General features: G+C 43.7%; 1 protein-coding gene and 1 long non-coding RNA gene across 4 annotated transcripts in view; one reads left to right on the top strand and one right to left on the bottom strand.

Annotated features, from left to right (window-relative positions):
• LOC138843524 (uncharacterized) overlaps positions 1–18,851 on the top strand; it is a 43,114-nt gene extending 24,263 nt beyond the window's left edge. For 2 of the 3 annotated variants that reach the window (XR_016212390.1, XR_016212387.1), the window contains one exon: positions 15,473–18,851. This is a non-coding gene — a long non-coding RNA (uncharacterized LOC138843524). The remainder of the gene's footprint in view (positions 1–15,472) is intronic. The other variant, XR_016212388.1, reaches the window with a different exon arrangement.
• Positions 1–19,359, bottom strand: part of DDIT4L (DNA damage inducible transcript 4 like) — a 382,966-nt gene that overhangs the window by 76,484 nt on the left and 287,123 nt on the right. The gene's annotated exons all lie outside the window — the stretch shown is intronic.

Genomic DNA, 19,359 nt, shown 5'->3' with positions numbered 1-19,359 from the left:
ATAACAGCCAGAGATGCACTGATCTGAAGCCAGGAGCCAGGAGCCTCATCTGGGTCTCCCACATTGCACAGGGGCCCAAAGACTTGGGCCATCTTCTACTACTTTCTCAGGCTATTGTAGAAAGCAGGATCAGAAGTGGAGCAGCTGGGACTCAAACCGGTGACCATATAGGATGCTGGCACTGCAAACAGCATCTTTACCCACTATGCCACAGTGCTGGCCCCTCTAATGTACTTCATTTCATTATATTTCTTAATTGTTCTTGTTAATATTTCCATTAATATATAGGAATGAAGAAAGTGGACATCCTTGTCTTGCTCCAGATCTGAGGGGAAATGCTTTCAACTTTTTCCTTTTAGTATGATACTGGCTGTGGGTTTGTCCTGTCATTTTGAGGTAGTTTTTTCTACACCTAATTTGTTGAGAATTTTTATCATGAAAGGATGTTGACTCTCATAAGATGTTTTTCTGCTTCTATTGAGATGATCCTGATTCTTCATTCTGTGGGTGTGATTTATTATGCTTATTGATTTGAGAATATTGAATCACCATTGCATTTCTGGGATAAATCCCACTTGATTTTGAAGTTTTATCTTTTTGATATAGTGTTGGGATTTAGTTTGCTAATATTTTGTTGAGAAATTTTACATTTATGTTCGTCAGGGATATTGGTCTATAATTTTCTTTGGGTATTGTGTCTTTGGTTTTGATATCAGATTATTATTAGATTCATAAAAAGAGTTTGGCAGAGTTCCATCCTTTTCAATATTTTGGAATGGTTTGAGAAGAGTTGGAGTTAGTTCTTCCTGAAGTGTTTTGCAGAATTCAGTAAGTAAAACCATCAGTTCTTCGACTTTTCTTTGCTGAGAGACTTTTAGTAATTGTTTTAATGTCATTATTCATTATTTTGTCTGTTTAGATTTTTTATATCTTCTTGATTTAATTTTAGTAGGTTGCAAGTATCCAGGCATTTATCCATTTTTCCGAGGTTTTCCAATTTGTTAGTACATAGCTGTTCATAGTAGTTTCTTATGACTCCTTGTATTTCTGGTGCTTCAGTTGTACTGTCTGCTTTTTCATCTATAATAGTAATTATTTAAGTTTTTTCTTTTCTTTTGTCAGTCTGGGTACATGGTTTTCTATTTTGTTTAACTTTCAAAAATCTAGCTTTTCGCTCTGTTGATCTTTTAAATTTTTTTAGTTTTAAATTCATTTATTTTTTGTTCTGATACTTATCATTTCTTGCCTCTTGCTAATTTTGAGTTCAGTTTGTTCTTGCTCTTTTAGGACCTTGAGATGCATTGTTCAATTGTTTACTTGAAATTTTCTTTCTTTAATTATGCACTTATTGCTATAAACTTTCCCCTTAATACTACCTTTTTATCCTAAGTTAAAATGATTTTAAAATGACACTGAACCGGGGCCAGTGCTGTGGCATGGTGGGTAAGGCCTCTCCACCTGCAGTGCTGGCATCCCATGTGGGCCCAGGTTCAAGTCCTGGTTGCTCCACTTCTGATCCAGCTCTCAGCTGTGGCCTGGGAAAACAGTAGAAGATGACCCAGGTTCTTGGGCCCCTGCACCTGCAGGGGAGACCCTTAAGAAGCTCCTAGTTCCTGGCTTCAGATTGGCACAGCTCCTGCCATTGTGGCCAACTGGGGAGTGAACCAGTGGATGGAAGATTTTTCTTTCTCTCTCTGCTTCTCCTTCTCTCTCTGTGTAACTCTGACTTTCAATTAAATAAGTAAATCTTTTTAAAAAATGACACTGTACCTATATATATATGAGAAATTATTATAGATCAATCAATAATTTAAAAAAGATAAATAAAAGTTTAAAAAAATTTCCTTATGCAAATAATGCCTTCATGCTAAAGAAGCAGCTATATTGATAGGTCTTTGCTTTTGCTTTGTGTATCTAAATTATTTCCTAAATATAACTCTCATTCTACTTTGAAATCTTTCCATAATTAAAGCAGTCATAAAGTATGTAAAACTCAAACACACAAAAAAGTGCATGTTTCTGGCTGGTTACCCATAATGGGATTAGGAGGCCAGGGAAAACAAACAAGAAAAATAAAGACTGATTATCTTCTACTTTTTAAGCCTAAATTATAGCATATATATGTATATAGATATAGATATGTGTGTGTGTGTATATATATAGTTGTTGTTGCTGTTGTTACCATTTGTTCATCTCAGGTATTTAAACCATACCTTCACGTGGATCTTAGGACCTTACTACTAATGGATGCTCAGAACAGTGGCTAACACAAAAGGGGTGCTGAATATTCCAGGACTTACATGGACAAAAATCTCTGTATTTATTCTCTCCCAATTCTTAAAAAATATCCAATGACAGCCCCACAATCTTGACCAAAGCAAGCACTAATGTATGGGTTGGAAATGAACCCATTAATGAATTTATTTTGTAAAGCGTTTGGGAAAGCCTCACTTGCGGACTTTGAGTTGCACATACTGTAACATCAGCCTTTCTTTTATGTCTGCAAAAATCAAGCTTCTTGCTATCTGGTTTAATTATCTCATTAGAATTCAGTAAGCTATGTGGAGACTGCCCTTTGGGGCTCATTATGCCAAACTTCCACATCAGGGTTAGGAATGTGGAGTGAAGAAAATGCATTTGGAGCAGAGAGCGAGCTGTTGTTGTTGAAAAGTCTTTCATTACTAAGACACTGCCGGCAGGAGGGAGTGGGCCGGGCGGCCAGATGGCAGGCAGGTAGGTGAGAGGGTTCTACGAGCACAGTGTGTGTGGCTCAGAGTCACAGAGGCAGAGATGGGCTCCAGCGCCTGTGACAACAGGCCCTAGACCTCTGTGGCAGCCAGTACCTGAGTGTGGATGCGCAGGGTGAACCAGCTCCATCTTTGGAACTAGCTGATGCTGCTTTCACTGAAGATGTGGGCTTCAGACTAAAATCTGAGTTCACAAGAGTTTTACTGTTGCTGTGTGTGTGCCAGGAAGCATTGTAGTTCCCAGGGCCTCGGCTCTAAGTCTTCCTACCAGCCTGAAAGCCTCACAGAAGTGTTAAGCACACACACACACACACACACGCAAAGCCACAAGCCCTTCCCATTTGGTTGCACCGGACAGTGAATCATATTGATTCGAAAATAGAACTCATGTTCCATGTTTTCTATGTGGAGACCTTCCTCCTCTTTCTGTGTATTTTAAGCTCAGCACAACGGCCATGCCACGAACTTCCCACTCAGAAAACAAAAAGAAGTATTTTGCACCTGTATATAAAATGCCCCAAGTCTTGACAAAGTCACAGTATGCCACTCCCTCGCCAAAGGCCAGCTCTACAGTGTTGAGGTCCATTTTCTGTCCGTGAAACCACTCACTTGCCAAAATATCTTGTTCTAAATAATTGGATTAAAAATGTTGAGTCTGGCTTTAACTTAAAAAAAAAAAAGATTATAATTAGAAAAAAAAAAATCTTAAAGATTTGTCATTTTGAGGTTCCCGACTCTGTGGCGTGTAGCTAGAGGAAGGCTCTCTTCATCATTGGAAACGGTTTTGTTTGGTCAGGCTCTCACTGAACCGAAGCGCATTTTCCTGTGAATTTATAGGGGCTTGCAGCCCCAGGCTGCTCCTACTTGCCTCCTTGCTTTTGGCTCTACTTTCGATTCCTTTTATTGGTTTTTGGCAAGCTGCTGAGGGCATATGTTTTGCACTGTGCTTGCCTGATTTGTGCGATTCTGCTGACATCCAGGAAAGTGCCACGAAAACCTGTTGCTTGTCTCCAAGCTTCTGTGTTTTATGGCAAATCCGCCGGGCTCAAGTTTCTTGACAACAAGTCTTATTTATGGAGAAACAAATGCAGGCAGTACTTTGTGGGGCCATGCTGCTCTCTTTCTGGGAGTCACTCTTGACATTTCTGTGCAAAGGGGCATACTGTTTTAAACTTCTCACGTTGCATGTGTGACTGGGCGAGCGCTGCTGCCGTTGCTGCTGACGACAAAGGCCATTTATAGACCACGCACCATATAGCAAGCCATACGCATCAGCCCACCGCCCCCAGATTAAGAGGGATGCCATTGTTCTTGTTCTGAAGATGAGGAAACACGTTTAAGGGGGAGTAAGAGACTTCCCCAGATTTCTTTGGAGTGGTGAAGCCAGGAATTAAATTTAGTTCTTTCTGTCTCTAAAGTTTATCCCCGCTCCCCCAAATGACCTGAGAGACAAATACTTCCCTTGACTGTTTTAAAAATTTCTTTATTTGAAAAGCAGAGTGACAAAGATAGGGAGGAATGAAGGGTAGAAGGGAGGGAGGGAGGGAGAGAGAGAGAGATTCCATCTGCTGGTCCACGCCCCAAATACCCACAATAGCCAATGCTGGGCCAGCCCGAAGTCAGGAGCCAGGAACACAATTTAAATCTCCACATTGGTGTCAGGAAACCAAATAAATCAGATGCATTAGCAGGAAGCTGGATTGGAAGTGGTGATGCACTTTATCTCAGGCACTGCAATATAAGATGTAGGTTCCCAAGTGATTACTTAACTTGTTGCAACTCAACATTCACCCTGCCCTTGATAGTTGTGTAAAGGTTGAAAAGCCACTGAGATCCTGGAAGTGTTTGCTACTACTGCACAACCTAGCCCATGCTGGCCAATACTGATGAGTCATCATTTCACCAGCGGGGGATGCAGTGGAATTGTGGGAGAAAAACATGGAAGGAAGCACTGAAGCCAGTGCACACCAGGTGGCAAGTTTTGGATTTTAATTTTATGTGTGGGAAATTTTGTAGGAGCATGGAAAAAATAATTTCGAGGAGTGGGCATTTCGTGCAGTGGTAAAGATGTTGCTTGGACACCTGTATCTCATGGGAGAGTGCCTGGATTGTTGCTACACTGCTTCCTACCCAGGTCCTGCTAATGCACATTCAGGGAGGCAACGGATGATGGCTCCAGTGTTGAAATCCCGGCCTCCCCCATGGGAGACTTGGATTAAGTTCTGTGTTCCTAGCTTTGTCCTGGCCCAGCTCTGGCTGTTGTGGATGGAAGATCTCTGTCTGGCTGCTCTTTCTTCCTGTCTCTCTTTCTTTCAAATAAAATGAAAATCAAAAATAAATTTTTTAAAAAAAGAGTGTAAGGAGAAAAATTAATGCCCACTCCTTGGTTAGATGAAAACAGGTGTTTGAAAGCCTTTGATATTACTCTGAGGGAATTAGATTTGGTAAAAAAAAAAAAAAAGTAGCTCACAGCGATAAGATCAGTTGTTTATGAACGTTCATATGCAGAGGATAAGTTCAAAGTTTTCCTCAATGTAAAAATGAAAACCAAAATAACAGTAGCAATAACTGGAAAAAAAACTCATATCTGAAAGTTTATAGTTGTAAATTTTACTTTTGGTATCTTTGCTATGCCTACCTGTTTGAAATGAATTTATTGCATCCTTTATGAATTATATGTTTAGGTAGAAATGTTCTTGATTAAATCATTGCCCATTAGTCTCTCTCCTCAGTTCCCTTACCTCAGGGGTACTAGTAGAAGTCACAACCATGACTGAAAGACTGGACTTCTTGTCTATTCTTTCTCCACTCCTTCCAGGGTTCACGGACAATATGCCCATCACTTTTGCAGTTTGGCCAAGGACTGCTCCCAAAAGAAAATAGATCAGTGATAAGCTATTTAGCCTAAGAGTAGGTCAGAATACCACCTATATCTCTTCCCGTGGCTTCAACACTTCAGTATGTTAGGTTGCTGGGACATTATGGCAAAGAAATAGTCCCCAAATGGTCCACCTTCCACCTGCTGGTGGTTGCAGGAGTTGCAGCCCCAGTCCTTGGGAGAAGTTGCAGGGATGCGGGAGATTAGCCAGGGAGAGGCAGCATCCAACACGGTGGTGTAAAATGCCACTCAGCTCTGTGAAGACACAGCTTGCCCTCCTTCTGAAAGCAGCACTCACCCAAGTGATTTGACTGGGATTTTTCTTTGATTTCTCAGCATAGCCAACCTCTCATTTTACAATCTCTGTTAGATCTTAGGGCCTTTCTCAGGCTTGAGGAGTCTAGGAGACAGTCCTCTTCCAGGCATTTATCGAATTATTAAATAAGTGAAATCCTTTGGAGGTCTTTCTGTTTACACCAGAGAAGACTGTTTACATTTACCTTTTGTTTTCTATGTCTGTGCCATATCTTCATCTTTGCTAAAACGTCCTCTCTGATTGCACAACTGGAGTGGTGGCAGTAAGGGATGGAGCCGCATATTCCTAGGTCCTGGGTAACAAGATCTTCACCTCTTCTCATTTATCAGGGGTCCAACAGCCTCATGTGCCATAGGTCTCTTCCCCCTGCAGCTTCCAGAAGTTATTTTCCCGTTCCTGACCTTTCCTTTCCAACTCTTTGAAAGTTTTGTATGCCTGCCATAGCCTCACACAGCAACTCATTGGCCATGGTGCAGCCTGCTAATTTGTTCAGCTATGCACTGGAATATGTTGCAGGGAGTGGCCATCTTAGTGAACTTCTTTCTTGGGTTGCACATTTCCTGTTAATAGAAGTCATTTTGGAGACATAAGGCCTTAACCTGGATAATTGTCATTAACAGTATAACAATCAGGAAACTGGAGAGAGATTTTCCGAAGCCTCAAGGCCTCCTTTTATTTATACCAACTTAGTGATTGCTCCTTTGCCTCTGCACTGTGGTTGTGTGATGTGGGCTGAGCAGAGATAAGACCATGAGCCATTACCAATATGGTTGCACTTTAATGAATAATGTGGACAATCAGATGATTTAGCTTTAGGCAGTTTTCTAGATTCAAACTCAGTCTTCACCATTCACATTACAAACACTTGCAGAAAAGACTGAACAATTCATAGGAGCCATTTAAAACAGGCAAGGAGAAGCCTTAGAATGGGCACTGGGGAGGAGAGAGGGTCTGTAATCTGAGGGTTTTCTTAGTGATCTTCGTTGCTTCTCTGCACTGGCAGCACAGTAGGAGTGATAAGGTAAGTCACCCTATGGGCATCAGAGTGGCAGATCACTCCTATGCCTAGAATGAAACTAGAGGAAGTGAGGGTAGGGAGACAGAAGGAGGAAAATGAAGACTGGTTTGACACAGTGCTATTCCTGAAAACACTGCAGAAATGGACTTGGGCCGGAAAATAGCTGGGATAGGACCTAGGGAAAGGGCTAGCACGAAGGCAAACAACACACACCAGGAGCCGAGGACTGCCCAGAGAGCCCGGATGATGCCCTCAGCCTGGCAGCTTCACTACAGGGACATCGTCGCTCTTTGTGCTCTGAGACCTCAGGATGTATCCCTGTGGACACACATCCTCACCTGCCCCAGGATCTAGGTATTTCTGGACATCTAATGAACAAGGGAAAGAGCTCAAATCTCCATATTTTAAGGACAAGAAAGACAGAAGAAAGTGTATACTTTTACTACCTACATAAGAAGAACCGGGATTAGACAGGTTAATTTAGTGTCCAGGTTTTAAAGAGAAGAGTTAGTATTTGAGCAATGTATTTTTAACTTAACAGCTTGAGTTTTCCACATTTCTACTTGTTAAAATTGTACAAAATACCAATGCTACAAATGTTAAAATAACTAGTTACTCCTGCGGATCTTCTCTTGCTAGGCTGGACATATGTGTTGTGGCAACTGGGATCTACCAGGCAAGGATGCTGCACCCGGGGTTTTACTTGGAGGTATGAGGTCCTCCAGCTGGCTGGAGAAGTGAGGCCCTTTGTTTTGATGCTGACAGTATTAGAATAGAGAGAATTCACATCAAGGATTGGGATTGAATCAGAGTCTTACATTTGAGGAAAATTGAAGCAACCAGAGAGAACTTTCTCAGCCTCCCAGCACCGCATGCTGCCACCCACAGATCTCTGTACTGCCACAGCTTGCCTTCCCACCTGCTTCCATGGGGGAACTCTTTTGCCCTCAGTTACAACTATTCTCTCCACCTTTTCCACTAGCTCACAGCATCTCTTATCCACTAGAGGATACCAGTTCAATAATTCCTTCTTGTTTTCCCCACATTGTCTACCTTGTACTTCCTATTGATTCCTAACCACAATCATACATTTTGTGATTGCTCCCTCCTTGAAAACAAAAAGCTTCTCTTGACCCCCATTTAGTCTAGCTATTTATTACCCCTTGTAACAAAATTTTAAAATTCCTTTCTTCCTGTTCCTTCTGCAGTCCACTCCAGTTTCCTTTGTTCCTGACCACACTACTGAGACCACTCTTGTCGGGCTCGCTAATGACCTCCATGGTGCTAAAGCCGATGGTCACTTCTCAGTGCTCACTGACATGGCCTCATCAGCAGCAGGTGACACGGCTGATAAAACACGCTTTTCTCTGAAATGCTTTCCTTCCTGGGCATTTCAACTTCTGGGAGTGTTTTCTTTTCTTTCTTTCCTTTTTTTTTTTTTAAACTTTTATTTAATGCATATAAATTTCCAAAGTACAGCTTATGGATTACAATGGCTTCCCCCCCATACCGTCCCTCCCACCCACAACCCTCCCCTTTCCCACTCCCTCTCCTCTTCCATTCACATCAAGATTCATTTTTGATTATCTTAATATACAGAAGATCAGCTTAGTATACATCAAGTATGGATTTCAACAGTTTGCTCCCACACAGAAACATAAAGTGAAAAATAATAGATGATTTTTTTTAAATGATGATGAAATCAGATCAGACCTATTGTCATGTTTAATCCCAGTGAGAGTCAAGTTGGGAATTGATAACTTCTTTTTTTTTTTTTTTTTTTTTTTTACAGAGGATCAGTTTAGTATGCATTAAGTAAGGATTTCAACAGTTTGCACCCCCATAGAAACACAAAGTGAAATATATTGTTTGAGTACTCGTTATAGCATTAAATCTCAATGTACAGCACATTAAGGATAGAGATCCTACATGAGGAGTAAGTGCACAGTGACTCCTGTTGTTGACTTTACCAATTGACACTCCTGTCTATGGCATCAGTAATCTCCCTATGCTCCAGTCATGAGTTTCCAAGGCTATGGAAGCCCTCTGAGTTCTCCGACTCTTATCTTGTTTAGACAAGGTCATAGTCAAAGTGGAGGTTCTCTCCTCCCTTCAGAGAAAGGTACCTCCTTCTTTGAAGACCTGTTCTTTCCACTGGGATCTCACTCGCAGAGATCTTTTGCCAGAGTGTCTTGGCTTTCCATGCCTGAAATACTCTCATGAGCTTTTCAGCCAGCTCCGAATGCCTTTAGGGCTGATTCTGAGGCCAGAGTGCTATTTAGGACATCTGCCATTCTATGAGTCTGCTGAGTATCTCACTTCCCATGTTGGATCACTCTCCCCTTTATTTACTCCATCGGTTAGCGTTAGCAGGTACTAGACTTGTCTATGTGCTCCCTTTGACTCCCAGTCCCTCCACCATGACCAACTGTGAACTGAAACTGATCACCTGGAACAGTGAGATGGCATTGGTACATGCCACCTCGATGGGATTGAATTGGAATCCCCTGGTATGCTTCCAACTCCACCACTTGGGGCAAGTCAGCCTGAGCATGTCCCAAATTATACATCTCTTCCCTCTCCCATTCCCACCACCATGTTCAACAGGGATCACATTTCAGTTAATTTTCAACACTTAAGAATAACTGTGACAAATACCATATGTTCTCCCTGATCGGTGACGACTGACTGAACACCAAGAGGGAAACCTGTTGGAGTGAGGTGGACACTATGGGAAACGGTGGCTTGATCAGCATAGCCCTGACTGTTAATGAACAACTTAATACATTATCCCTCTTAGTAGTTTTTTTATCTGTTCTACTTAATATGACTGGTTTAGATCTGTAATTGATGCACAGTTATCCTTTTTTTTTCTTAAAGATTTATTTATTTATTTGAAAGTCAGAGTTACACAAAGAGAGAAGGAGAGGCAGAGAGAGAGGTCTTCCATCCACTGATTCACTCCCCAATTGGCTGCAACAGCTGGAGCTGTGCCAATCCGAAGCCAGGAGCCAGGAGCTTCCTCCGGGTCTCCCATGTGGGTGCAGGGGCCCAAAGATTTGGGCCATCTTCTACTGCTTTCCCAGGCCATAGCAAAGAGCTGGATTGGAAGTGGAGCAGCCAGAACTCGAACCGGTGCCCACATGGGATGCTGGCGCTTCAGGCCAGGGTGTTAACCCACTGTACCACAGTGCCAGCCCCATCTAGCAAGAGAGAATCTCCTTTTCTGCTCTGTTGCTTAACTTTTCACTAGTAGAAAATTCCAGAATTTAATATTGATTTTCATTTCTTTGTCTATACTTACTCCGTTCGTGCTTTAATTTAGTCTCTTGATTTAAAATGTCACCTACATTCCAAATACTTCCACATTGGTGTCTGTAGTCTCCTATCATATAGTAAACTCTCTACCTGGCATGCCCATTTGAGGGTCTAATGGACATATCCAGCTTTGGAAATATGGAGTTGAACTTTTGATCTTCCTCTCAGAAGTTGCCCTATCTGTCCCTTCACCCATTTCAGTTGATGACAGCTTCAGTCTTTGTGTTACTCAAATGGCAAATCTTAATGAGTCTTCAACTTCTCTCTTTCACTTGTAACTCATATCCAAATATTCAGGAAATCTTGGCAGTGGGTTGGTTGTTCTGCTTCTCAGTGTCGCTCCTGCTACCACAGTGGTGTGAGGTGTGCTACCTGGATTGCTCCTGTAGACTCACCTGTTCCCTTAGAACGGTGAGTCAGGTCGTGCTGCGCCTCTGCTCTAACCCTCCAGTGGATTCCCACCTTAACTACAGTGAAAGTTGAAGCCATCACCAGACACCACTGTCTCTCTGAGATCCTTTCTGTCTCTCCTTGCTTCTTTCACTCCTTCCCCTGCACACAGCACTTAGGCCTTTTGTCCTGGAATGCTTTCCTCTCCTGTAGTCATGTGGATAACTTCCTTCACTTGTTTCAAGATTTTACTCAAATTTCACCTTCTCAAAAAGCTGCTTCTGCCTACACAATATAAAATTACAAGTACTCAGGGCTGGTGCTGTAGTGCAGAGGGCAAAGCCACCACCTGCAGCGCTGGCATCCCATATGGGCACTGGTTTGAGTCCAGGCTGCTTCACTTCTTATCCAGCTCCCTGATGATGGTGTTTGGGAAAACAGAAAAAAGATGGTCCAAGTCCTTGGGCCCCTGTACCCACATGGGACACCTGGAATAAGCTCCTGGCTCCTGGTTTTGGCCTGGCCCAGCCCCAGCCATTGCATCCATTTGGGGAGTGAACCAGCAGATTAGAGAGCTCTTTCTTTTTTTTTTTTTTTTTTTTTTTGACAGGCAGAGTGGATAGTGAGAGAGAGAGACAGAGAGAAAGGTCTTCCTTTTGCCGTTGGTTCACCCTCCAATGGCCGCCACTGCAGCCGGCGCACCGCGCTGATCCTGGCAGGAGCCAGGAGCCAGGTGCTTTTCCTGGTCTCCCATGGGGTGCAGGGCCCAAGCACCTGGGCCATCCTCCACTGCACTCCCTGGCCATAGCAGAGAGCTGGCCTGGAAGAGGGGCGACCGGGACAGAATCCGGCGCCCCAACCGGGACTAGAACCCGGTGTGCCGGCGCCGCAAGGTGGAGGATTAGCCTATTGAGCCACGGCGCCGGCCAGAGAGCTCTTTCTTTGTCTCTGTCTCTCTCCTTCTCTCTCTCAGTAACTCTGCTTTTCAAGTAAATAAATAAATCCTTTAAAAATTGCAAATGCTCTTTCTTTACTCCCAAAAGCCTTGAATCCCTTTGCACTCTATTTTTCTTCATAGCACTTACCGATTTCCAATACTAAATTTGCTCCTTTATAATGTCTATTGTGCATTTTCTGTCACTTTTCTCTTGAGTGTTAGCCTCACAGTGACAGGGATACTTGTTTTCTTCATGGATGCTCAAAATGCTTAGAAAAGTTACCTAGAATAAAGGTGACAAGTAGATACTTCATTTGATAATGAAATCCTTGGTGGAAGAGCTATTGTGAGGTCAGAAGCTGGGAAGCTCAGGCCATAAAGAAGGGGAAGTGGAGCTCCTGCCATCGGATCAGCGCGGTGCGCCGGCCGCAGCGCGCCGGCCGCGGCGGCCATTGGAGGGTGAACCAACGGCAAAGGAAGACCTTTCTCTCTGTCTCTCTCTCTCACTGTCCACTCTGCCTGTCAAAAAAAAAAAAAAAAAAAAAAAAAAAAAAAGAAGGGGAAGTGGAGTAAATGAGCCAGGGTGGCGACTGAGCCCAAAGTGGCCGAGCTTTGCTTTTGGTGATTGTGGTGGACTTCACAGATGTGATTTAGCACATGGCACCAAAATCCTATGTTCTCCACAATTCCGCATATAGCGGCTTCTAACATCTCCACTACCTTGATCTTTTCCCCTTTGCTCAAAATTAGATGCACTATTCCAGGTAAACTCATACCAGTGGCCCATTAAGGTGAAGAACTATCACTTCTCTTTGTCTGAAACTACAGGTTTAGCCGGATAGTCCAGGAGAGGATTAACTTCCTAGGGCTAGTGACATATGACTCATACAGAGCCTGCTGTCAGCCAAACCACAGTTATTTTGTTTATTTGTTTTGTTCAGACAAACCCTGCTTAAACAAAATTTGCTCAATTCTATATTTTAATTCAGGTGTATGACATATATATATATATATGTAAAACTATGTCTTTTCAGTTTAGATACATTATTCTGACCTGCAAAGGTCTTTATCCAATATTTTGGTAAATCCTCACAACTTTTTATCACTGAGAATTCTGAATATTAAAAAAATCATTAGTATATTGATATAATATTGTCCTGGACAGAGCCCAGGACAAGACTTATGTTAAACTATTATAAATTTTTCCACAATAACAGGATCTGTTTAAGCCAGCCATTTCTTAATCTTGCCCACAAAGTTGGTACTGAATGATTTCCCAAATGCTTTGCTGGAACCCAAATGTACCATGCCTTCAGGAATTTGCCGATTTCCCGGTATAGCATTTTCACCAAAAGAGCATGAGGCCGATTTGGCATAGTTTATTAGGTCAGCCAGTGCTGCTTCCAGTGAGTCCTCTACATGAGCTGACAAACCATCTTTTACAAATTTTGTCGGGAGATCAGGCTTACTACTTGCAGTTTGAGGACTGACTTTTCAATCTCTATTTGTTACTTATATCTGCAAGGAACCAATCGTATCTTCCTTCTAGATGGATGGTCCTTGCCATTTAAAAAGATGACACATTTTAATGTGTTATTTAATATAAATGCATCAGTGAAATCTCACCCGGTTTTACTGTCGCCATCCTTTTCCCACTTTGCTTGGCTTCTTTCATCTCATGTTCTTCTTTCTCCTTCACTTTGATCATCCATTCCTCCCCCAGGGACTCCATATTCACATCGAATGAACATAGTTCCACATATTTTTCATACTCATATAATCATATAAAAACTTTCTTTATGATTTCTCAGACAGCCTATTTCAGTGAGAATCAACTTAATTATCCTTCCCTGAGACATGATATGACCCAGGAAACTGTCCTTGAAGCCTACTTTTTATACTTTGGGACCACCCTAAAAGTAATAGGATCATTCATTTTTCTGCTCATTCAGTGAGACTCATAGGATTCCTCCTGTGCATTAGCCATGGTGCTGGGGTGCAGTGAGTCCAAGCCTCATTAAAGTTTTTTTTTTTTTTTTTGACAGGCAGAGTGGACAGTGAGAGAGAGAGAGATAGAGAGAAAGGTCTTCCTTTGCCGTTGGTTCACTCTCCAATGGCCGCCGCAGCTGGCACGCTGCGGCCAGCACACCGCGCTGATCCGATCCCAGGAGCCAGGTACTTCTCCTGGTCTCCCATGGGGTGCAGGGCCCAAGCACTTGGGCCATCCTCCACTGCACTCCCTGGCCACAGCAGAGAGCTGGCCTGGAAGAGGGGCAACCAGGACAGAATCCGGCGCCCCGACCGGGACTAGAACCTGGTGTGCCGGCGCCGTAAGGCAGAGGATTAGCCTACTGAGCCGTGGTGCCGGCCACCTCATTAAAGTTTTCAGCCAGCCACCTCACTATCTTTGCTCTTGTCTCTGATCAAAAATAACCAACCAACCAACCAACAAAGAAGCGAACGAGCCCAAAATCCCCAAAACCAAACAAACACAAACACAAAGTTCTTCTGCTTCAAAGGTTTATATTATGAGATGAATCTTTGTGTCACTCTTAAATCTATATTTTGAACCCTGATTCCATTGTAACTGTGTTTGGAAATGTGGCCTGTGGCCTCTAAAAGATAATTAAGGTTAAATGAGGTCATAAGGCTGGAGCCCAAATCCCATAAGCTTAGTGTCCCTATAAGAAGAGATATCAGGCCAGTGCCACAGCTCACTAGGCTAATCCTCTGCCTGCGGCACCGGCACACCAGGTTCTAGTCCTGGTCGGGGCGCCGGATTCTGTCCCGGTTGCCCCTCTTATGGTCCAGCTCTCTGCTGTGGCCTGGGAGTGCAGTGGAGGATAGCCCAAGTGCTTTGGCCCTGCACCCACGTGGGAGACCAGGAGGAGGCACCTGGCTCCTGCCTTCGGATCAGCACGGTGTGCCGGCCGCAGCCATAGGAGGGTGAACCAACGGCAAAGGAAGACCTTTCTCTCTGTCTCTCTCTCTCACTATCCACTCTGCCTGTCCAAAAAAAAAAAAAAGAAGAAGAGATATCGGAATCTTTCTCTCTCTCTCTCTCTTTGTCTCTCTCTCTCTCTCCTCTTGGAATCCAGCTAGAGAGGAACTCTAAATAAGAGTCCATCTTGGAGGTTCCTTCCTGGAGAGTGAAGACCTCAGATGGAACTCAGAGGGACTGCCTTCAGATCCCCACCTGCCTCAGAGAACTTTGAGAAGTAATTAACCATCACGGTTTGCTACACAGCCAGCCACAGCTAACTGAAACACGAGGTTAAGCTCACAGAGAATCTGTACTCATGCAATCAAGCAGCCATAACAAAACATCACCAACGGGGTGACTTAACACAGACATTCATCTTCTCACAGATCTGAAGGCTAGACGTGCAAGATGAAGGTATCAGGCGGGTAAGGTTCTGGTTAAGATTCTCTTCCTGGTTTCTGGACAGTGCCTTCTCACTGTGCCCTCACATGGTGTTTCCTCTGGGCGTGCCAGAAAAAGAGAGAGAGAGAGAAAGAGAGATCTTCCATCTACTGTTTCATTCCCCCACAGCTGCCAGGGTTGGGCCAGGCCCAAGCCAGGAGCCTGAGACACTGGGAATGTGCACACACACAGTAAAGACCACAAGAGGACACAGTGAGAAGGCTGCCTTCTGCAAACCAAGCCCAGAGCCTCAGGACAAACCACACTTGCTCTATGGCTTGAGTTTGGATTTGGAGCCTCTAGAATTGTGAGAAAATCCATTTCTGAGGTTTAAATCGCCCTGCGTGTGGCAGACTGTTATGGCAGCCTAAGCAGATTACGACAGGATAGAGGCAACACAATTGTTTGGTTTTTCTAACCGTCCTTTCTTCTCACACTTTGCAGGTATTGCAGACCTTCTGGGGCCTTGCTATTCAGGGAAATTCCGTGCTCAGATCCTGAGCACGGCATCATTTCCATGACTATCAAGTTCTGGCAAAATCACACGAAGAATATGATCCTTCTAGACTAATCAAAATGGTAGTCACCATAGGGCCAACCAGTCACTTTTAGAAGTATGTGGAGTACAACATTCTGTCCACTAAAAGTCAGTGTTTCCAAAACAGTGCATAACCTTGTCCAAGACACACTCTGAAAGCACTTGCCATTCATGAGGTTTATTGTCCCAGCAACTTGAACTTTCCTTCCAAGCTTTGCCCATGACATTCTCATCTTCTTTTTATGAGGATGCCGTAGTGGTGCACCCATTTGGATGGTGGGAGGGTCGGTAGGATCAGACCCTAGAACGAATCTCAGGCCTGAAATCCTTGCTCAGTCTTTGAGACCGAGTGACTCAATGTAGCATGCAGAAAGACGAATCCAGGTCCAAGATCAGATCCTGTGGAATTTTGCAAAAAAAGAAAAGAAGACAGAGAGAGATGGGAAATGGCTGGTGTGACTCAGAACATATTCCCCGGAGCCTCAGCCTCCCGGAGGTTCCGTAGCTGAATTCCCATACTTAGTCTATTTTTTTGAGCCAGCTTCTAATCTATTCCCTGCTTTACCACGGAAGCCTCTGCCCCACAGCTGGAGTTCATTTGGTTTGGATTTTCATCTATAAATTGCTGTCAGCAAGGATCTTTGGGAGCTAATTGGTGAAAGTGACCTAAAAAGGGAACTCGAGAGGGAATTAGAAAGACTCGGATATTTCACCGTCTCCCTCTTCCCCTAAGAATTTGTTCCCCTTTGCCAACGAGCAACCAGCTTTGAAGCTGAGTAATCTCTTTTATTTAAAAGCTAAAAGCCACCTTCAATGAGGCACCATCAAACGGAAGTCTGGTTGTCAGTCCCATAGTGGAGAGCATGGCACGGCTGGTGTCTGCGATTCGCAGTCCCATTTGGACACACTTCAAACAGACTCTCCAGGCAGAATGGCTGAAAGCTGCGGCAGCACCAGGATATACAGATTCCAGTTGCTGAGGCCTGGGCCTGGTTCTGAGGAGGCTCCTAATTGCTGTCCTTTTAATCTTCTTTGCAGACTATGGAATGGAGGCCATGTCACAGCAGGACATATACGTTCTCAATAACAACAGCCAATTTTGTAATGATTTGACTTTTCTTTAAAAAAATGCCTTCCGTTTTAATGACACCAAAGTTTAACACAAATGCAGGAATTTAAACTGGAATACAGGAATGCAGGACCGACTCTGTCAATGGAAAAGCGAATGTGTAATCTAAGAACTGATGGCAAAATAGGTAGAGGTGAGTCTCCGTTCACAAGCTAAGGTGTGCTAGCAAGTAACTTCACATCGTACTCTAACAGCCGATTTTTTTCTCTAGACCCACATGCCACGAAGACGGTGCTGTTTAATCTCAGTTGCTCAGTGTCCTAACAGTTCCTGAAAGTTGTCTACAAATCCTCAGTAGGAAATTTGGGGTATCTGTTATCCTTTTGGACTTGATCATTTGCCCAAATGACTGGCTCTCTCGATGTCCTTTGTGCCCAAGCCCAGACCCGTGGGCTCCAGGAGCTTTGTTTGCAGAGTCTGGAAGCATATGCATCATCAGGCCAACTCGCACAGGGCGTGCGGCACTCACCGTGAGTGCCTGGAGCAGACATTGAGTTAATCTCCCCCTCCCCCACCCTCCCCATGAATCTAGGATTGAGAGTAGAGCACCAAGTATTGAAAATAAAGCAGAATGAAAACGAAAAAGGAACACATTCCTATTATTCCTATTATAACAGCTTGAATGATCGATCACATGAAAGAAACCTATGACAACATAAATAGTTAGCACCTGAAACATATGACGGATTGTGTGACCTTAAGAGAACGGATCAGGGACATGCAGGGGAGATTAACAGACAGGGGACTGGAAGGCAATTTGAGTGAGAGGAGATTTAGACTGTGCCTTGAACAAAGTATACAATTTCTGCAGGCAGATAAGAGGTGATTGCAAGGGCAGTGGGCATTCCAAGAAAACCTAGTGGTTTATCCTGGCTCTAGGTCTCCAGTTTAGAGAACTTCCGAGAAGCACAGGCAGCCCGAGGGTCAGCTTACCAACTGGAATATAACACATTCGGTTTGAGTTTCTTTGAGGTTAGAATGTCTCAGGGCCAGCTTAGGTGTACCTCAAACAGAGCCAGCATGCTAGATTAATTTCAGAGCTCTCCTGATCTCCTGGAAGTGCTCCTGACCGCAAGGCCAGCCTCTGAGTCAGAGCAGATGAGGAGATCAGGAAGCAATCCCAACAAACCTCCCACCCGCTCCAGATGGAGTTAATCATTGCTCTGCTCCCAGCAACCTCTGTAACTCTTGATTGCCTCCCAGATGCAATCGCTGCATGGCTCACTCGGGTTACAGGGCCACCTTCCCTCTGTGCTCTGGACCCTTGGGAACAGCGTTCAGTGCTATTCAATGCGCCCAGGTGTTTCCAGGCTAGAAGGTAGCCTGGGTGGGTAGTTTGGATATACTACTTGAGTGGAAATAACGAGACACTACTACCAACACCAGCTCCCTGCAAGTCTTTATCTAGACTAGGCATTTAAAAAAATATTTATTTATTTGACAGAGTTACAGAGAGAGAGAGAGAGAGAGAGAGAGAGATCTTCCTTTTGCTGCTTCACTCCCCCCAATGGCTGCAAGGGCTAGGGCTGGGCCAGGCCAAAGCCAGGAGCTCCTTCCAGATCTCCCACATGAGTGGCAGGGGCCCAAACACTTGGGCCATATTCCACTGCTTCTTCTTAGGCTCTTAGCAGGGAGCTGGATTGGAAGTGGAGCAGCCTGGCTATGAACCAGTGCCCACATGGGATGCCAGCATTGCAATCAGTGGCTTTACCCACTATGCTACAACACCAGCCCACAGGCTAGGCAATTTATATACATTGCATGGATCTCATTAAACCCACTCATTTGATATTGTATTACCATTTTCCAAGTGGTAGAATGGAGGCTTTGTGAGTCAATGATTACCACTTTTAGCAAATACTTTGCCAAGTCTTACAGGCTTTGATTTAACCTTCTGCTTAGAAAGAGGAGCGAGTCTTAAAAAACGAGGTTGATGGAACTCACAAGCTCTCTAATGACATATATCTCACCCACCACTCGCCATGGATTCAGATATGCCCTTTTAGAGAATTTCCCTGTTGGTTAAAGCATTGTCTTTAGGAGGCTCCTTGTAAGTTTCATTTGTTTCCTGATATGGATTATTTGAAAACAGAGTTTACCCAATGTGGCTTATTTGCCTTTTTAATAGCTACAATAAACAATTAGTGCTTTCCTGAGTGTTTTACATTTATTATTCTATTATCCTTCACAATAGCTTATTGAGATAGAGATCATTTATGTTCCTGTTTTCTAGAAGAGGAACTGAGGCAAATGGAGATGAAGTAACTTTACAAAGATGACACTGTTAGTAAGTGACAAAGCAAGTATTTCAACCCAATAGTCACTCAGTGCCATCAAATGTTTTGTAAGGGTCAGTTCTGTCCCTGGATCTGGTATATGCTGGGATGGAGCAGTTGAGGTTCTGTCTTCCTGAACGGAAATAAATAGATATGGATGACAAATTCTAAGCCAAAAAATAAATCTAAACCAGACAATGAAAAGTCAGGTAAGGGAACAACTAGGGTAATGTAATCAAGACTTGCTAGGTCAAGGGAGGAGCGTGTAATTCAGATAGTGCAGTAGTCATCCCTTGTTATCAGTGGAGGCCTGAAACCCAAGATAGTACCAATTCCTGTATACACTCTGTTCTTGCCTACACGCTCTGCAGTGTTGCTGCATGGTACC

This window comes from Oryctolagus cuniculus, chromosome 8 (genome assembly GCF_051225735.1).
Source record: "Oryctolagus cuniculus isolate XC-2025 breed Fujian yellow rabbit chromosome 8, ASM5122573v1, whole genome shotgun sequence".
NCBI lineage: Eukaryota > Metazoa > Chordata > Mammalia > Lagomorpha > Leporidae > Oryctolagus > Oryctolagus cuniculus.
This window is presented reverse-complemented; position numbering and strand designations above follow the sequence as displayed.